General features: G+C 33.1%; 1 pseudogene; it reads right to left on the bottom strand.

Annotated features, from left to right (window-relative positions):
• Positions 1-586: 586 nt before the first annotated feature.
• Positions 587-8583, bottom strand: LOC105069311 (proteasome subunit alpha type-1-like; annotated as a pseudogene).
• Positions 8584-17720: the final 9137 nt, after the last annotated feature.

The following is a 17720-nucleotide window of genomic DNA, read 5'->3' as shown; positions in this document are numbered from 1 at the left end:
GAGTAAATGCTACAACAGTGTTTCAAAATATATTATGGAAACATAGAGCAAGTAACTATTAATTTTGGTTGGAGAGTAACCAGGAAAGTGTATGATGAGGAATGAAAAATAGACTGAATCTGAGTAATGAGAAAAAGGAGAGAAAGTTTGTGCAGGTAGATTTAATGGTTATTCTAAAACTGGAAAGTAGTTATGGGAAGTAGTAAAGCATAATATTTAAGATGTCTCTGGACTAGAATTTCTGAGTTTATATCCCAGTCCCACACTATTTTTTTTTTCTTTGCAGGTGAAACAATTTTACTTCTTAGTTTAAAGTAAAAACACAAACACCATGTTCTTCATATAAAAACATTAATACAGATACATATACTTTCTAGAAATAATTAAATACACTCACTCAAAGACAAATGCACTCTATTATATGGCTTCAGTGAGGTGGCTTTGAAGAAACATATATCTGGGCTATTTCTTAAAAATATCATGCCACCACTTTGCATCTTTTGTTTCAAAATATAGATCATTGTCATGAGTATTTGTTCCTGCATTTTTACTTATTCAATAATGCCTATATAGATGGTTTTATCACTTAAAGTTCCACTGATTCATTAGGTTTTTCTGCAGGTTCATCAGCAAGTTAAATAGGCTGTGCTTTTCTCCGTGGTCTTTAAGAATTTCCATGAAAGGGGGGAACATTATTATCTAAGATTATAAACTAAAGTATTTACCAAGAACTCCAGTGGAAACATTCTTTGTAGTTAGTTGCTTCTTTTAAGGCACATAGACCATGTTCAACCAGTTAATACAAATTTTACTCCATAAACTCTCTCTCTTTCTCTCTCTCTCTCTCTCTCTCTATATATATATATATATATCTCCAATATGTCTCCTGATTGACAACCAGGCTCCAATGGACATAGCTGTGCACTCAAAATAGAAGATAGGCAGATATGGAAAACATGAGGGCTCATATCATAATAACCAGCAATAAGCAGCTCAACACCATATGGACTCCATCCATACTATTGTGTTAATATCTGAGTCTTGCTTCTAATTAGGGATACAAGATGAAATACAGGAAGAGATCTGTCAATTACAAATCTGAAATCAAAAGACTCCTGGTGCGTAAAATTACATACCAAACTAGCATCAACAGTAAGCCCCACAACTGAGATACCAATATAATTGTCACCGTGGAGAATTTTTTTCTGATAAGCACAAGTTCTGATGGCGTCCTCTTCAATTCAGTCAACATTTCAAGGGTTTTCGATTTCAGACCATACTGGCTAAGCCTTGTTTGACAACTTCCACTGCATAGTCACTTTGATGAATCCTGCCCTGAGGGTTCCAAACAGTGATATCATTCTCATACATATGTGGTTGTGAAGCATAATTCTGGTTGTGGACCTGGCTGCAGTCTCCTACAAAGCTGAAGATCAAGTTGTCCCAGCACCATACTTAATTTGCTATGAACCCTTGAGCAATTCTTTTCATCTTTTTATGTTCCTTATCTGTAAACTGGTGATAATAATAACACTTCACACATGTGCTATGAGGATCAACTTAGTTGAGAACTACGCTTGATATATACTAGTCTTATATAAGGCTTACAATCATTGGGTCACCATCATCATCATCATCACCATAATTTCAAAATTATATGTTCCACTAGCAGAAATAGAACTTGTAAAATAGGTACTTTAAAAATATTTGTTGAAGAAATCAATAAATTAATTGATAAATGGGAAGATAAAAAGGAAAATGAAGTCAATCAAATCAGGGAAAATCCTGAATATCAATTTAAACATTTGACTTTTATTCTATAGACAAAAGAAAATGTACAGAATTTTTTTTGTTAATGTGGAAAACAATATTAAATAAGTGCATACCAATTTTGCCATTAAATTTATTTGTAAATTAATTGAATTTACCTGTAATTTATAACATTTTGCGCAGCATCATTGTTGCTTTAATTTCATATAAATATTTCAGGATTCAGATAAGCCAATTATGTGAAGTTAAAACTGTAAGTTGACGGAAGAAATTGCAGACTTTTGCTCATTTCTATTTTTTTCTTTTTAGTTAAAAGTCAGATAATTTTGTTATTATTTCATAAGAGTGATAGCTTTGCTAAAATGTTTTCTGAAACCTTCTTTACAAAGTTCAGTGTATGAGCGACTTATTCCTATTTTTCAGACCTAATACTCTAGGGATAGATGATTTTCCATGCAATAAAACTCAAACAATTCATATTGTCAAATCTCAATACAAAATCCAGTATAAGTGTGAAATACTCTTCCTGGAATAGCTGCCACAAAAATTAACTCTGAAAAACACTCCATTCACTTACGGGCTTTGATAATATTGATTCAGTAGTAACAGAACCAAAAATCAACACCTAAAAGCTTGATTGGAATACTACCGTCCCATCAGTAAAGGAATATAATATAAATTTTAACTATTTTTTAACAAATGCTGTGATGTTTATTCAGATACAAAGCAGACTATCACATCAGGAAAAGAGTGGATAAAAGAAAATAAATACTCTGTGGAGTTTTCATGGCACATTTTTATTAAAGAATGCACAATTTCTAGCTGATCTTATTCAGTTTTCATTTCTAGCAGATGGAAAATTTTAGTCTTTAGAATTCAGTTATCCAAGCAACAAATTAGAACTCTGAGACATCAGACCCCTCAAATATTTTTGGAGAAAATATGCTATTATACAAAAATTTATTTTTTCAAAATACTCAACATTGCTTTTGCTAGAGAAGGGTCAAACACATTTGAAAATATTAAAGTGTCTCCTTTAATTGTTGTACTGAAAAATGTTCTATTAAATATATTATAGTAAAATCTTATGGCACTATATAAGGGATATATTAGAATAGTAAATATTCTTGAACTATAACTAAAGGTATTGTATTAGTAAGTCAGGGTATGCTGTGCTAACAACAACAAAAATAATGTAAAACCTCAAAATCAAAAGTAAACACAGAAAGATTTATTATTCATTTAAATTAGATCAATGCCAAATCCAGTCTGGAAACTGCCATGAAGATGACCTCTATGCACTGACTTAGCACTTTTCTACTTCCATTTCGTGGCACTGTCACTTAGACTTGTAGCCTCCATTATCATTAGAGAAAGGGAATAGAGATTAGAAGATTCATACATTAGCTATTTAGTTCTTTAGCGCAGAGGTATCACATGTCACTTCTGCTCATCACTCACTGAACAAGACTAGTTACATGGACTGTCCTAACCAATAGGGATCTTGGTAGTGTGGAGAGCACATGGATGTTCAGTAAGAAATAAAAATATATATATGCAATAAATAAATTGAATACATACACTCTTCTTCACACAGTTATAAGAACTTTCTCAGATAGTGCAATGTTAATATTTATCAGATTACAAAAAGAATGGCAATTGTGGAAATAAAAACATCAACACATCCTTATAATATGAATATTGTAATTCTTTAATGAAAAACACATTATGTGCTTTAAAAAAGCTCACCAAGAAAGAATGTGTTACCCAAAGCAAACGATGTTCATCTCCTTTTCCTGATACTCATAAATCCCAGCCAACACTTACCCAATCACTAAGCCCTTAGACCCTTTAGGCACTCTAATATAGCAATTATGAGAGTATCAACAAAAATATTATAGTAGGTAAAAACTACAAAATCCATGCAGATTCTGTAAAAATGAAAGCAAAATCTAATTAAAGAAATGAAAGATGATCTACATAATTGGAGAGGTATTCTATGTTCATGAATTTAAAAATTCAATATTATTAAGATATCAGTTCTCCCCAATTTGATCTATAGAGTCAACATGCTTGTAATCAAATCCCAGCAGGAATTTGTGTAGGCATCACCAAGCTGATTCTAAAATGTATATAAAAAGAAAAAAGCAATAGAATAGCCAAAAAAAAAATCTGAAAATAAAAAATGAAGTGAATTCATTCTATCCAACTTTAATATAAGCATATAACCAGCAAAACATGGTGTTGGTGAAAGAAGAGACACATGGATGAATGAAGTAAAATAGAGTTTCCAAACATATATCTGATAAAATGTTGTCAAATTATATGTTGACAAAGGTGAAAAAGGAATGGAAAAAGATGTTTCATGCAAACAGAAACCAAAAGAAAGCTGAGATAGCTATACTTATATCAGATAAAATAGACTTTACAACAAAGATTGTAATCAGAGACAAAGAAGGACATTACATAATGAAAAGTGGTCAATCCAACAAGAGAATATAACATTTGTAAAAATGTGTGCAGTCAACATAGGAGCACCTAAATATATAAAGCAACTATTAACAGACATTAAAAGAAGAAATAGACTCCAGTACAATATAGTAGAGGACTTTAACACCCAACATACATCAATGGATAGATCATCCACACAGAAAATCAGTAAGGAAGCATCAGCTGTAAATGGCACATTGGACCAGATGAACTTAACAGATATATACAACATTCCATCCCAAAGCAACAGAATACAGATTCTTCTCAAGTGCATGTGGGTCATTCTCCAGGATAAATCATATGTTAGGCACAAAAAAAAGGCACAAAAAATGTAAGAATATTGAAATCATATCAAGAATCTATTCTAACCACAATGGCATGAAACTAGAAATCAATTACAAGAAGAAAAGTGAAAAATTAATAAATATGGGAAGATTAAAAACATGCTACTGAATAAGCAAAGGGTCTAATAAAAAAAGAGAAATAAAAAAATACCTTGAGCCAAGTGAAAATGAAAATACAACATACTAAAACTTGTGGGATACAGCAAAAGCAGTTCTGAGAGGGAAGTCCTTAAGGATAAATGCCTACATCAAGAAACAAGGAAAACCCAAATAAACAAACTAACATTACACCACAAGGAACTAGAAAAAGTGCAAATGAAGCCCAATGTTAATAGAAGGAAGGAAGAAAATAATAAATATCAGAACGGATATAAATGAAATAGACATTAACAAGACAATAGAAGAAATCAATGAAACTAAGAGCTAATTCTTTGAAAAGATACACCAAATTGACAAACTTTTAGCTAGACTCACCAAGAAAAAAAGAAGACTCAAATAAATGAAAATAAAAAATGAAAGAGACATTACAACTCATACCATGGAGAGAAAAAAGATCCTAAGAGATTACTATAAACAACTCTACACCAACAATTTGACAAACTAGAAAACATGGATGAATTCCTAGAAATATATAATTTACCAATAATGAAATATATATAAAAAAACTGTAAAGACCAATTACTAATAAGCAGATTGAATCAATAATCAAAAACCTCCCAACAAACAACTGTCCAAATCAAGATGACTTCATTGGTGAATTATAGCAAGCATTCAAAGAGCATCAATTTTTCCCAAACTCTTCCAAAAAAAAAAAAACAAAAAAAACTTCCAAACTCATTTTACAAGGCCAGGATAACTCTGATACCAAAACCAGACAAAGATGCCACAAAAACTGAAAACTACAGGCCAATATCCCTGATTAACATAAATTCAAAAATCCTCAACAAAATGCCAGCAAACCAAGCACATTAAAAGAATCATACACCATGATCAAGTGGGATTTATTCCAGAAATGCAGAAATGGTTCAACATCTGCAAATCAATTAATGTGATATAAAGCACAAACAAAATTAAGAATAAAAGTAATATGATCACCTCAATAGATAAAGAAGCATTTGATAAAGTTCTACATCCAATTTGATAAGAATGTTCAACAAAGTAGGCATAGAGGGAGCATACCTTAACATAATAAAGGTCCATAGCTAACATCATAATGGTAAAAGGCTGAAAGCTTTTCCTCTAAGATCAAGATTGAGATAAGGATGCCCAATCTTGCCACTTTTATTCAACTAGTATTAGAAGTCCTAAGCAGAACAGGGAAGAAAAAGAAATAAAAGGCATCCAATTTGGAAAGGAAGATGTAAAACTGTCACTATTTGCAGATGACATGATTTCATAAATATAAAATAGAAAACCCTAAACAGTGCACCAAAAAACTATTAGAACTGATAAATGAATTTAGTAAACTTGCAGGATACAAAATCAATATAGAAAAATATTGCATTTCTATACACTAATAACAAAATATAAGAAAGAGAATTTAGGAAAACAGTCTCATTTACAACTGCATCAAAACCAATAAAATACCTAGCAATAAATTTAACCAAGGATGTGAAAGACCTATACTCTGAAAACTATACAACGTTAATGAAGATAATACAAATAAAAGGTATAATGTGCTCATGGACTTGAAGAATTAATACTATTAAAATGTCTGTACTGCCCAAAGCAGTGTAAAAATTCATTGCAATCTGTATCAAAATTCCAATTCCATTTTTCACAGAAATATAACAATCCTAAAATTGACATACAGATGGCAGATACAGGAAATAATACTGAACATCACTAATCATCAGGGAAATGTAAATCAAAACCACAATGAGTTATCACTTTAGAATGTCTATTATCAAAAAGACAAGAAATAACAAGTGTTGGTGAGGATGTGGAAAAAAAGCAAACTTTGCACACTGTTATTGGGAATGTGAATTTGTGCATCCACTATAGAAAACATCGTGGAGTTTCTTCGAAATATTAAAAACAAAACTACCATATGATTCAGCAATTCTCTTCTGGATATTTCTCCATAGGAAATGAAAACACTAACTTGAAATTAAATATGTACCCTAATGTTTATCAAAATATTATTTAAAATAGCCAAATTAGGAAACAAACTAAGTGTTCATCAACAGATGAATGTATATAGATAATGTGGTGTATGTATAATATTATATATATAAAATGCTAAAAAGAGTATTATATGTACATAAAGAGTATTATTTAGCTGTAAAAAGAATTAAATCCTGCCATTTATGACAATGTGGGTGAACCTCAAAGGCATTATGCTAAGTAAAATAAGTCAGACAGAGAAAGACAAAGACTGTGTGATCTCACTTACATATGGAGCTACAATTTAAGCTAAGCTCATTAGATACAGAGAACTGACTGATTGTTGCCAGAGGAGGGAGTTGAGGGGTGAACAAAGTGAGTGAAGGGGGTCAAAAGTGCAAACTTTTAGCTATAAAATAAACACATCATAGGAATGTAATATACATCTTGGTGATGATAGTTAATATTATATTGCATATTTTGTTAAATTTATACCTAAGTATTTCATTTGGGGGCCTGCTAATGTAAATAGCATAGTGTTTTTAAATTTTAAATTCCACTTGTTGTTTGCTGGTATTTAGAAAAGCAATTAACTTTTGTGCATTAAACTTGTGTCCTAAAACTCTTCTATAATCATTTATTAGAGGATTTTTTAATCAATCATAATTTTATTTCTTCCTTACCAATCTGTATGCTTTTTATTTCCTTTTCTTGTCTTATTACATTAGCTAGAACTTCCTGTAAATTTTGAAAGCAATGGTGAGACAGAACATCTGTTCCATGTCCCTGATCTTCATGAGAAAGCTTAGAGTTTCTCACCATTAAGTACGATGTTATCTGTAGGTTTTTTATAGATATTATTTATCAAGTTGTGGAAATTTCCTTCTATTCCTAGTTTTTTGAGAGTTTTTATCATGAATGGATATTGGACTTTGTCAGATGTGTTTTCTGCGTCAACTGATATAATCATGCAAATTTTCTTCTTTAGCTTATTGAGATGATGGACTACATTAATTGATTTATGAATGTAAGACCAGCATGTCATATCTGAGATAAATCCCACCTGGTCATAGTGGGTAATTTTTTTACAATTTTTGGATTTGATGTGCTTATATTATTGAGGATTTTTGCACCTGTGTGCATGAGAAATCTCGATCTACAGTTTTCTTATAACGTCTTTGGTTTTTGTATTAAGATAATTCTGGCCACATCAAAAGAGTGAAGAAGTCTTCTTTCTGCTTTTATTTTCTGAAAGAGATTGTTGAGAATTAGTATAAATTCTTCCATAAATGTTTAGAAAGACTTCACCAATAAACCTATCTAGGTCTGGTGCATTTTCTTCTGGAAGGTTATCAATTATTGATTCAAATTCTTTAATTGACTTAACCCTATTCATATCATTTATTTCTTCCTGTATGAGTTTTAGCAGATTGTCTCTCAAGAAATTAGCCCATTTCATCTAGGTTTTCAAATCTGTGGGCATAGAGTTGTTCATAGTATTTAATTATCCCCTTACTGTCTATTGGGTTTGTAGTGATGTTCACTCTTTCATTTCTCAGTTTGACTCATTATATCATCAAAGTGTCATTTGAACATATCATTCAATTCTTCATATTTACTATAAAGAGATCTTAGGAATAGAAATGCATGGGACACTGAGGGTCTATGTAATAATGAGTAGGTAAAGATTTTAAAACTGAATATCTAGTATAGCAATAGTGACTTTTCAATTATTTGTCCTGGTTGTAATAAAAGTGTACTATAAGACATAAAGATATACATCTTTACCTTTCTCCTTGGTTTTCTTTATGTTTCATCCTTATTTCTCTTTCTTTATATCACTATTAATAAACAACATTTTGTTAAGTTCCATGTTCTATTATAAGCTTATTTTTATGGAACAAAGAAGGTTCTAAATAAATACACATATTCATTTAAAAGTGAAAATCTTTTAACTTGTGTTATATGGACACAACCATGTCTTGAATTGCTACTCTAAAATCCACATAAATTTTTGGTCATCTGTTCAGCACATAGAAAGCTAAGTAAATAGATCACTAGGTTTCAATTATTTAACTTTCCTAAATATTAATAATTTTCCAGCATAATTATTTATTTGATTTGTCAGTTATTTTAAAATATTATTTTATCAAGTTATGTTAGGTGTTTGGTTTGACCTGATTGACCTTTGGGACTTAATGTGTTACTTTCTAGCTATCAGTTAGATACTACCTCTTTTGGATGACTGTGAATTACATGACAATTTGTTCTAATTTCTGAAATATTCTAATGATTTTTGATAAATGTAATAATCTAATACTTATGAAACTTCCATATGTACTCTTACAGCTTTTCTCACATCAATAAAATATGGCTTTCTCGTAGACCAAAGTCAGTGTAAGGTAAGATTCAAACTATTTTTTAAACCTGTTCAATCTCTGAGAATTAAAAAGAAAAAACAGAAAGATTCCCCTTTTGTTTTTTCAGTTATTTTGTGTGAACAAATGGTTACTTTTATAAGCAAGGAACTAAAAAAGAAAAAAAAATAGCAGGTTTTTACAGTTCTAGAAACAGTCTTCCACTTACTTGCATTTGAACTAATGTTTTTTAACTTCAATGACATTGATTCAACTTTCAGGGCTTCCTTCAGATCTACAAGGTACTTAAAATACCAGTAAAATCCTTTAAAGAAAATTGCCTCCTAGTAAAATATAACACTTTTTTTAAGTATTTAGCAAAGTTGATTCCAAAACTCTTCTTCCCAAGGCAGTTCTCCGCTTTAATTTATCTTTTCATTTAAGCAATAACTTTGATAGTATTCTGAAAAGAATATTAATACAGGCCTGAATAAGTTATAGGTTATAGATCTTAGCATTATAGTAAGTTGCTTCATGATCTTAAATATGATAAATATATGGGATAAACAAAAGATAAATACACTAAAACATTATTGTAGTAAACACTGACTACCTGAAAAACTGCTTTTTAAAAAAAATCTATATATGACTGAATAATCAGTGAATCAGTGTCTGTAGAAGATTTGAAAATAAATTAAAAATTTCTGATATCCTGGGTTTGAAATCTTATGTCCTTCAAATTTATATATAGCTCATCCCTTAGAAGAGCTAAAAGTATATTTGCACATGGCCTATTACTATTTGAAATCAGTGATAGCAGACTACTCTACAAACAAAGGTGAATTGGACTGAAAACCATAAATATTGACCCATGTCTGATTCTACCACATAGGATCCATATGAATTTGGACCAATTTAATGACCCACCTGAGTCTCAATTTCAGCATTTGTATTGATGTGGTAATTATGCACTGTGCAACTCCCTCAAACTATAAGTCTTCATTTCAATTATCTATTGCTGCATAATAAACCACCAAAAAACTTAGTGGCTAAAAAAGACAAAAGTTTTATTATGCTCTTGTCCATTGGTTTTCTTTTTTTTTGGTCATAATTATAAAACATTATCTAATAAATATTTCTATGAATGTAAATATTTTCATATCAATGATTATTTTCTTCAAGTAGATGATAAAGAAACAACGTATATCACTGAGATTCCAGTAAGGAGACAAAAATCACATATTTTCGGTAAAACGATAAAATGGGAATACTACAATATTAAAAATACATTAGCAGCAGTAAACAGCTACCACATCAAGGACTGATGGAACAAAGGGAAAGAGTGGAACATTGGAATTAGTGGAAATTAGAATATTAGAGGAAGGACTTTGTGGAGTTTGGACTCAGATCTCTGAAGAGGAAAGACCAGTCAGCTGCTTTGGTGTCTCTAAAGGGCACAACGAGTTTGATTCTGCAACTATTTTTAAGAATACAGACTCGAATTGGTTAATGGAATGAATTTCTACTGGTGTAAAGAAGCATTTCTGGAGTAATGCTTAAAGGAATAAGAAGCAAACCAAAAGCTTCCTGACTTTCCCTTCTTCTTCTTTCAGCCTTCTAGGCTTCCTCCACCACCCTTGTTGGAAGACACTAAGTTGGAGCCAGTTGACAAAGAATTGTGGTTTGCACTGTCCCAGACCATGTATTACAAAGCAGAGAATAGAAAAGTACATCTAAAGCTCAGTAACAGTGGTCTAAAAAGCAGTACACAACCCAATATTCAATGGCAGTAGAATTAATGGTTAAGTATATAGTCCACTCACAAAATGGAATATACAAGCACTAATGATTGTTATGAAGATAATAAAACATCATATTCACTTTACATATTCTATGATAAAACAGAATACAAAATTCTTGGTATTACATAGCTAATGTAATCAAATAACTATCAAAGAAAAATATTCAATGGCACTTGTTAAAGATGGCAAAGCCAGCTTTATTCAGGACCATTGCAATAGGTAAAGGGACAGTGCAGTGGAATTTTACAATGAAGGAGAGAGATTGGGCTCAGTTGTGAATATAACATGGGCACATGGGAATTTATAGCCAAGGAGCAGTTTGGAGGCTGAGGGGGTCAGTGGATAGAAAATTACTAAAAGGGAACATCAGGGTAAACTGACCTAACAGGATTCTTGCTGAAGGTATGCCAGCAATGATCAGATATCACCTGGGGATGGTGGAGAATGAGGAACCCGATCAGATATGAAGAGTTATCAGATATCAAGGGTGGGTGGTACTGGCTAAACTGACTTAGCAGGTTCTTGCTAAAACTGCATTTTACCAGGAAGTGCACAGATGGACCTAAGAGAAGATTCAGGAGCCTGGCTAAGTTTGGTCAAGCAAAGAATCTTTGCCATAACTGAAAGACCAAAGAAATTTAAAAAGAGAAAAATACTAACAATGATTTTATTAAGTTGATGTGATTCTAAACATTTTCCTTTTTTCTAAATTGGAAAATGTATGACAACATTTTTAAAAGAAACTGACAGTCAATAGAAAAGTCAAAGAATTTCTGTTTTATGAAGGATACATAAGAAAACAATGATGGTTTTGTGATGGTACTGCCACCACTGAGGTATACATAAAGTGGTAAGAAAGAATCAGGTAACTGTGCTTTGGAGTTATCACATGAAACTTTTCTTATGTACTTTATGGGACTCATGTTAAATCTTAAAAAATTAGTTGGTGTATCGCATGTGGACAGAGCTAACGGAAGGAAGGTCATTCCAACCATAGGAAGTAACTTAGATACAGGAAATTTCTGGGCTGGAGTTGTACAACTTGGGTGTTGAACATAGATTAAGAACCTGAATTGATGTTAAGCAAACCTTTCTGGCATAGGCGCTGAATAACTTTTAGAGCAAGCAGGTAGTAGATATGAACAGAGAAAGAGGGGACATGGACCGAATGGCAGGAAATCATACATCCTGTTAACAGTGGGGTCCTTGGGCAGACAGAGGAAAGTAGGAAACTCCAGACTGATAAGAAGTCACACATTTTGGGGTGACAAGTGTCCTGGAGGCAGACAAAGAAAAATGAGAAAAGGCAGAAAACTCCAGGTCTGAATGTAAGCTTTTGCTCATTATGCCCTTGTTACAATAAAGTTAGCCTTGCAAATAATAAGTATCCATCATGCACTGACACCATAAAACTGCTGATCCAGACTAAATCAGGACAAAAATCCTTCCTCTCCTCAGGAAGGTGGAGCTGGGATAAAAATTAGGTAATACAACCCCAAATCCCTCTCTCCGCAGTGAATATTCCGCCCATTCATTTTTACACCCTATGTAACCAGCTTGCCAAAGAAACTCAGGGCAGCTGCTCACCTGAGCCTGCCTGCTTTCCCCTTGAGAATGTACTATCCATCCCTTAATAAATCCTCACTTTACTTTCTTAACCTCCGTGTCTCATCTCTGAATTCTTTCTTTGACAAGAACCTACTCTCCAGTAGCGTAACTATGTCAGAGAAGAGCTCTGATTAGCTGTGAGAGTGGGCTCACTGTTAATTAGATCAGTTAGTGCTTTTTGGAACTGCTTTCAGGTAGGGTGAGAGTGTTTGCACCAAGATCTTGGGTAAGAAAAAAAAAAAGGAGTATGACACTGGGTAAAGGAATTATGTTTCAGCTACAATTGCGGAAAGCTGATGTTAACCATTTCCAGTTCTGATGGGTCTCCATAAACTTGCTACAGTTCATTAACAAAGTTTTCATTCTGTGCCAGCAATAGACTCTGATCTTGGATATTCTTACAATGCTCTAGCTGAAGAATGATTGCATGAGATTATATGTGAGAAACAGAGATTCTCTTATTCTCATTTATCTGTTAAAAAATAAAAGAGGGACAGAAAATAAAAGTATTCAATTGTATAAAGAACTGCAGTCATGAGTACAATATTTTCACGCTTTTTCATTATGACCTTGCCACCTATGCCTTTGATTATAGGTATCAATACAAACTGTCAGGGGGAGGGTATAGCTCAAGTGGTAGAGTGCATGCTAGCATGCACAAGATCTTGGGTTCAATTCCCAGTACCTCCTCTAAACATAAATAAATAAACCTAATTACCTCCCCCCAAGATACATAAATAAAATTTAAAAAAAAATACGAACTCTCAAATACATGTATATGTATATGTTATATGATAACATGATTCTGAAGATAATTTTAAAGCATTAAATAGAAACTATTTTAATGTTTACTCCATTTTTCTTACACAAAGAAATTTTTTCTTTGTGTTTCTGCACAGTTCACATAAAACAAAGTAATTAAGCAAACAGCCTGAGTACTTTTGAAGGAATTTCAATATAAGCCAGCCTTAACATAGACCAATAGGAACAAGTATATAGATAAAATAAAAGGACATATATTAAAACGGTACTGAAAGTATTGAGCTCATTTTTGGATCTGGAAATAGATGCTTTTAAAACGTGTTTAAAGAGAAGGGCACTGAAGAGGGATCTACTGCCTTACTTTCTTTGTCAAGGAGTGGATAATAAAAAGATGCAGTTTTCTAGAAGAAATCTTATATGGAGGATGGATCATAGGCCATTAGACCTGGAAAGGATTCAGATCAACTAGTCCAATCCTCTCAAGCTATAGATAAGGAAATTGGAACTCAAGGGATGAATTGGCAATTATCATTTCACGTGGCCATTTGACGGCAGAGCTGGGATTTGCACATCAGTTTGCTGGCTTACTTCAGTAGCTATTCCCTCTACTTCTTCCACAGACATATATTTTATATTTCATTTTTAGGTAAGAGAAAATAATTTAATACTTGGAGTGAAATGGTATTTGTTATTACTATTATATAAAACAATAAAAATACACGGAAAAACTCCACTTTCCAAAAAAGTAATCTTTTCAAAATAGCTTTATGTTGCTGTTTTCAGCCCAGGATTTCTCAGTCTGAGCCCTGCTGACATTTTGGGCTGCATGATTCCATGTTGTGAGTGGCTGTGCTGTGCACTGTCGGATGTTTATGAGCTTCGCTGGCCTCTACCCACACCACATCAGTAGTGGCCTTTCCTCCCAGCTGTGACAAATGAAAATGTCTCCAGACATTGCCTAATGTCCCCTGGAGGATGGGGGAATTGCCTCTAGTTTAGAATCATTGGTTTAGAGGACATATTCTAGAGCCTAACCTTTTGAAAATCAGTTGTAATTCTTCCTGTTCCAAAGAAATCTTATTGCTTCAACTACATGTACTCAGCAAAGTATTCAAACATTGATATATATGAAATGTTTCCATGAATTCCTTTTTTTAAATAGACCTTTCCATTTTAAAGCAATCAGCAGAGTAGTTCCTTTGGTTACTTTCTCCTTGTGAAGTTCTGCCAATGTGAGAAAAGTATGGGCAGGTCCAGTAACTACAATTCTGTTGTAGTTATTTGCATATGCTTTGATCCTTCCATTGAGTTACAAAAGACACCATGGAATATGTTAACTATGAAATTTAAGAAAATGAGTAAAACATAGAACATGTAAGTAACCATATGATGAATATATAGCAGTGATGTGACTTAAAAAAAAGCAGACGCAAGTGAAAAAGAGTTTTCTTGAAACCTCATGTCTTGTGAGTAACCCAAATTAAAAACAAGTTTTTAAAAAAATCATGAATAGGTTAAAAGTCCTAATATGTCTGCAGATTTATCATTACTATTACTTACTTATATTACTATTTCATGATTCATATGGGAAAAGCTCAATGTTTGTGGAATGGATGAATATCTCAGGCCTTTATTTTATATCATCCCTGAACAGTCTGATTTCAAAGGATGCATTTAACCTAATGTTTTAGGACAAGCCAAAAGTCTGTAACTTTCCCTTGTATCTTATTCAGATATTTATCACCTTGACCATGAGGTATTTGGAAACTCTAGTTCTACAGTTAAAAAATGGAGTGCAACATTGGGAGAGATGAAAGACGGGACTAATGAGGTAACAAGGAAGAGACAGTCCATGTCATATAGGTTTTGCATACCTTTTAAGTTTGGAATATACTCTAAATTCAATAGAAAGTCATAGAAAGTTAGTAAGTGAGAGAGAGTGAGGAAAAGAGAGACAGAGAGAAGGAGATGTGAGACATGTTTTTCAGATTTTGAATTTTTATATGTAGTAGGGAGAAAGCAAATGTTTCATTTAAATTAAGAATAAGGGTGTTGTGTAAACAGGGGGAAATGAGCAAGCCAGACATCCCCACTTTTACGCATTGTTTTTTATAATGGGCCTTTCTATGTAATTCTGTTTAAAAGATAGCTTCTATTTCTGAAGCAATATTTGAAATAACAGCATATATCTTAGTGATAAATTATATAGTTTAAAATTTTTTACTCAACTGTTTAGGTTAGGCTTCTCCAGGTAAAATTCCACACTGCCCACCAAGTGTCTGATAATTATTCTAGACCCTCAATATTTCCCCAATCTCTAAGTTATTATTGTACGCAGTCACTTTTGGTTAAGTATCTCTTTAATCTCTATTTTCTCCTTCATCTAGTCTTGACTTCCTGAAAAGTTTGCAATCTTTTTGAAACCAGTAATTATAGAACTTCTGAAATTTGTTTAAGTACATAGTAGGGGCTTAAACAACACCTATTGGTCAATTAAGTTAAAAATAGGGCCAGGTGCATGCTGATTAATCAAATAATAACTATTTAATAAGTCATTGATAAATTACCATGTGCAGCACAATAAAAAAGGCAGGTTATCCATATCCGTCATGGATTATAAATTCCTGGGTTGATTTTTACCTTTATTCATGAAGAGGACTTTGTATTTCGTTTTTTTGTTTTTAACATTTTTTTTTATTGAGTAATAGTCATTTTACAATGTTGTGTCAAATTCTAGTGTAGAGCACAATTTTTCAGTCATGTATGAACATATACACATTCATTGTCACATTTTTTTTCCTCTGTGAGCTACCACAAGATCTTGTATATATTTCCCTGTGCTATACAGTATAATCTTGTTTATCTATTCTGCATTGTAAAATCCCAGTCTGTCCCTTCCCACCCCCCACCCCCTTGGCAACCACAAGTTTGTATTCTATGTCTATAAATCTGTTTCTGTATTGTATTTATTTATTTATTTATTTATTTAAGATTCCACATATGAGCTATCTCATATGGTATTTTTCTTTCTCTTTCTGGCTTACTTCACTTAGAGTGACATTCTCCAGGAATATCCATGTTGCTGCAAGTGGTGTTATGTTGTCAGTTTTTGTGGCTGAATAGTATTCCATTGTATAAATATATTGCAGCTTCTTTATACAGTCATCTGTTGATGGACATTTAGGCTGTTTACATGTCCTGGCTATTGTAAATAGTGCTGCTATGAACATTGGGGTGCAGGTGTCATTTTAAAGTAGGGTTCCTTCTGGATATACGCCCAGGAGGGGATTCCTGGGTCATATGGTAAGTCTATTCCTAGTCTTGAGGAATCTCCATAGTGTTTTCCACAGTGGCTTTCCTTGCTTCCCTCTCTCACTCTTAATGATTTAGGTGTCTTCTTTTGCAATTTTGTGTTTATTCTTTTTGTAATTCATGGCAGTTATCCCCTTTCCAGTTATGAGTTTCTCATTTTTGTAGCATCCTACTTCTTTTCTATTTAGAGTAGACCTGTCAATATTTCTTTTAGCATGGGTTTAGTGTTGCTAAACTCTTTTAGTTTTTGTTTGTCTGTGAAGTTCTTTATCTCTCCTTCTATTCTAAAGGATAGCCTTGCTGGATAGAGTGTCCTAGGCTGCATGTTTTTTTCATTCAGGACTTGGAAAATCTCTTGCCATTCCCTTCTGGCCTGTAGTGTTTGTGTAGAGAAATCAGCTGAGAGCCTTATGGGGGTTCCTTTGTAACTCACTGTTTGCTTTTCTCTTGCTGCCTTTAGGATCATTTCTTTATTCTTGACCCTGGCCATCTTGATTATGATATGTATTGGTGTGGGTCTATTTGGGTTCTTCCTGTTTGGGACCCTCTGAGCTTCCTGTACTTGGATATCGGATTCCTTCTTTAGGTTTGGGAAGTTTTCAGTCATGATTTCTTCAACTACCTTTTCAATTCCCTTTGTTCTTTCTTCCCGTTCTGGAACCCCTATTATGTGTAGATTGGCATGCTTCATATTATCCCATGGGTCCCTTATATTGTTTTCATTTTTTTTTTTATTTGTTTTTCTCTCAGCTGTTCTGATTGGGTGCTTTCTGTTGTCCTGTCTTCTAGGTCACTTATTCATTCCTCTGCATTATCTAGCCTGCTTTGTACAGCCTTTAGGTCAGCTCTCATCTCAGGAGATGAGTTTCCTAATTTGACTTGGTTCTTCTTTATAGCTTCTATTTCAGTTTTGACATATTTTATATCTCTAAACACTATTTCTTTTAGTTCCTTCAGTACTTTGATCACTCTTTTTTTGAAATCTTGATCTAGTAGGCCATGAATGTCTATTTCCTTGATTGTGCTTTCAGAGGATTTCTCTTGATCTTTTAATTGGGAGTGGTTCCTCTGCTTCTTCATATTGTTCATATCTCTCTGGCACTGTGGCCGATGGGCGAGGCAGGTGGGTAGATCGTGCCCCCTCCCAGCATCGTGGTCACGTGCTGTTC

This window comes from Camelus bactrianus, chromosome X (assembly GCF_048773025.1).
Source record: "Camelus bactrianus isolate YW-2024 breed Bactrian camel chromosome X, ASM4877302v1, whole genome shotgun sequence".
Taxonomy (NCBI): Eukaryota; Metazoa; Chordata; class Mammalia; order Artiodactyla; family Camelidae; genus Camelus; species Camelus bactrianus.
Note: the sequence above shows the minus strand (reverse complement) of the source record. Positions and strands in the feature narration are given on the sequence as shown.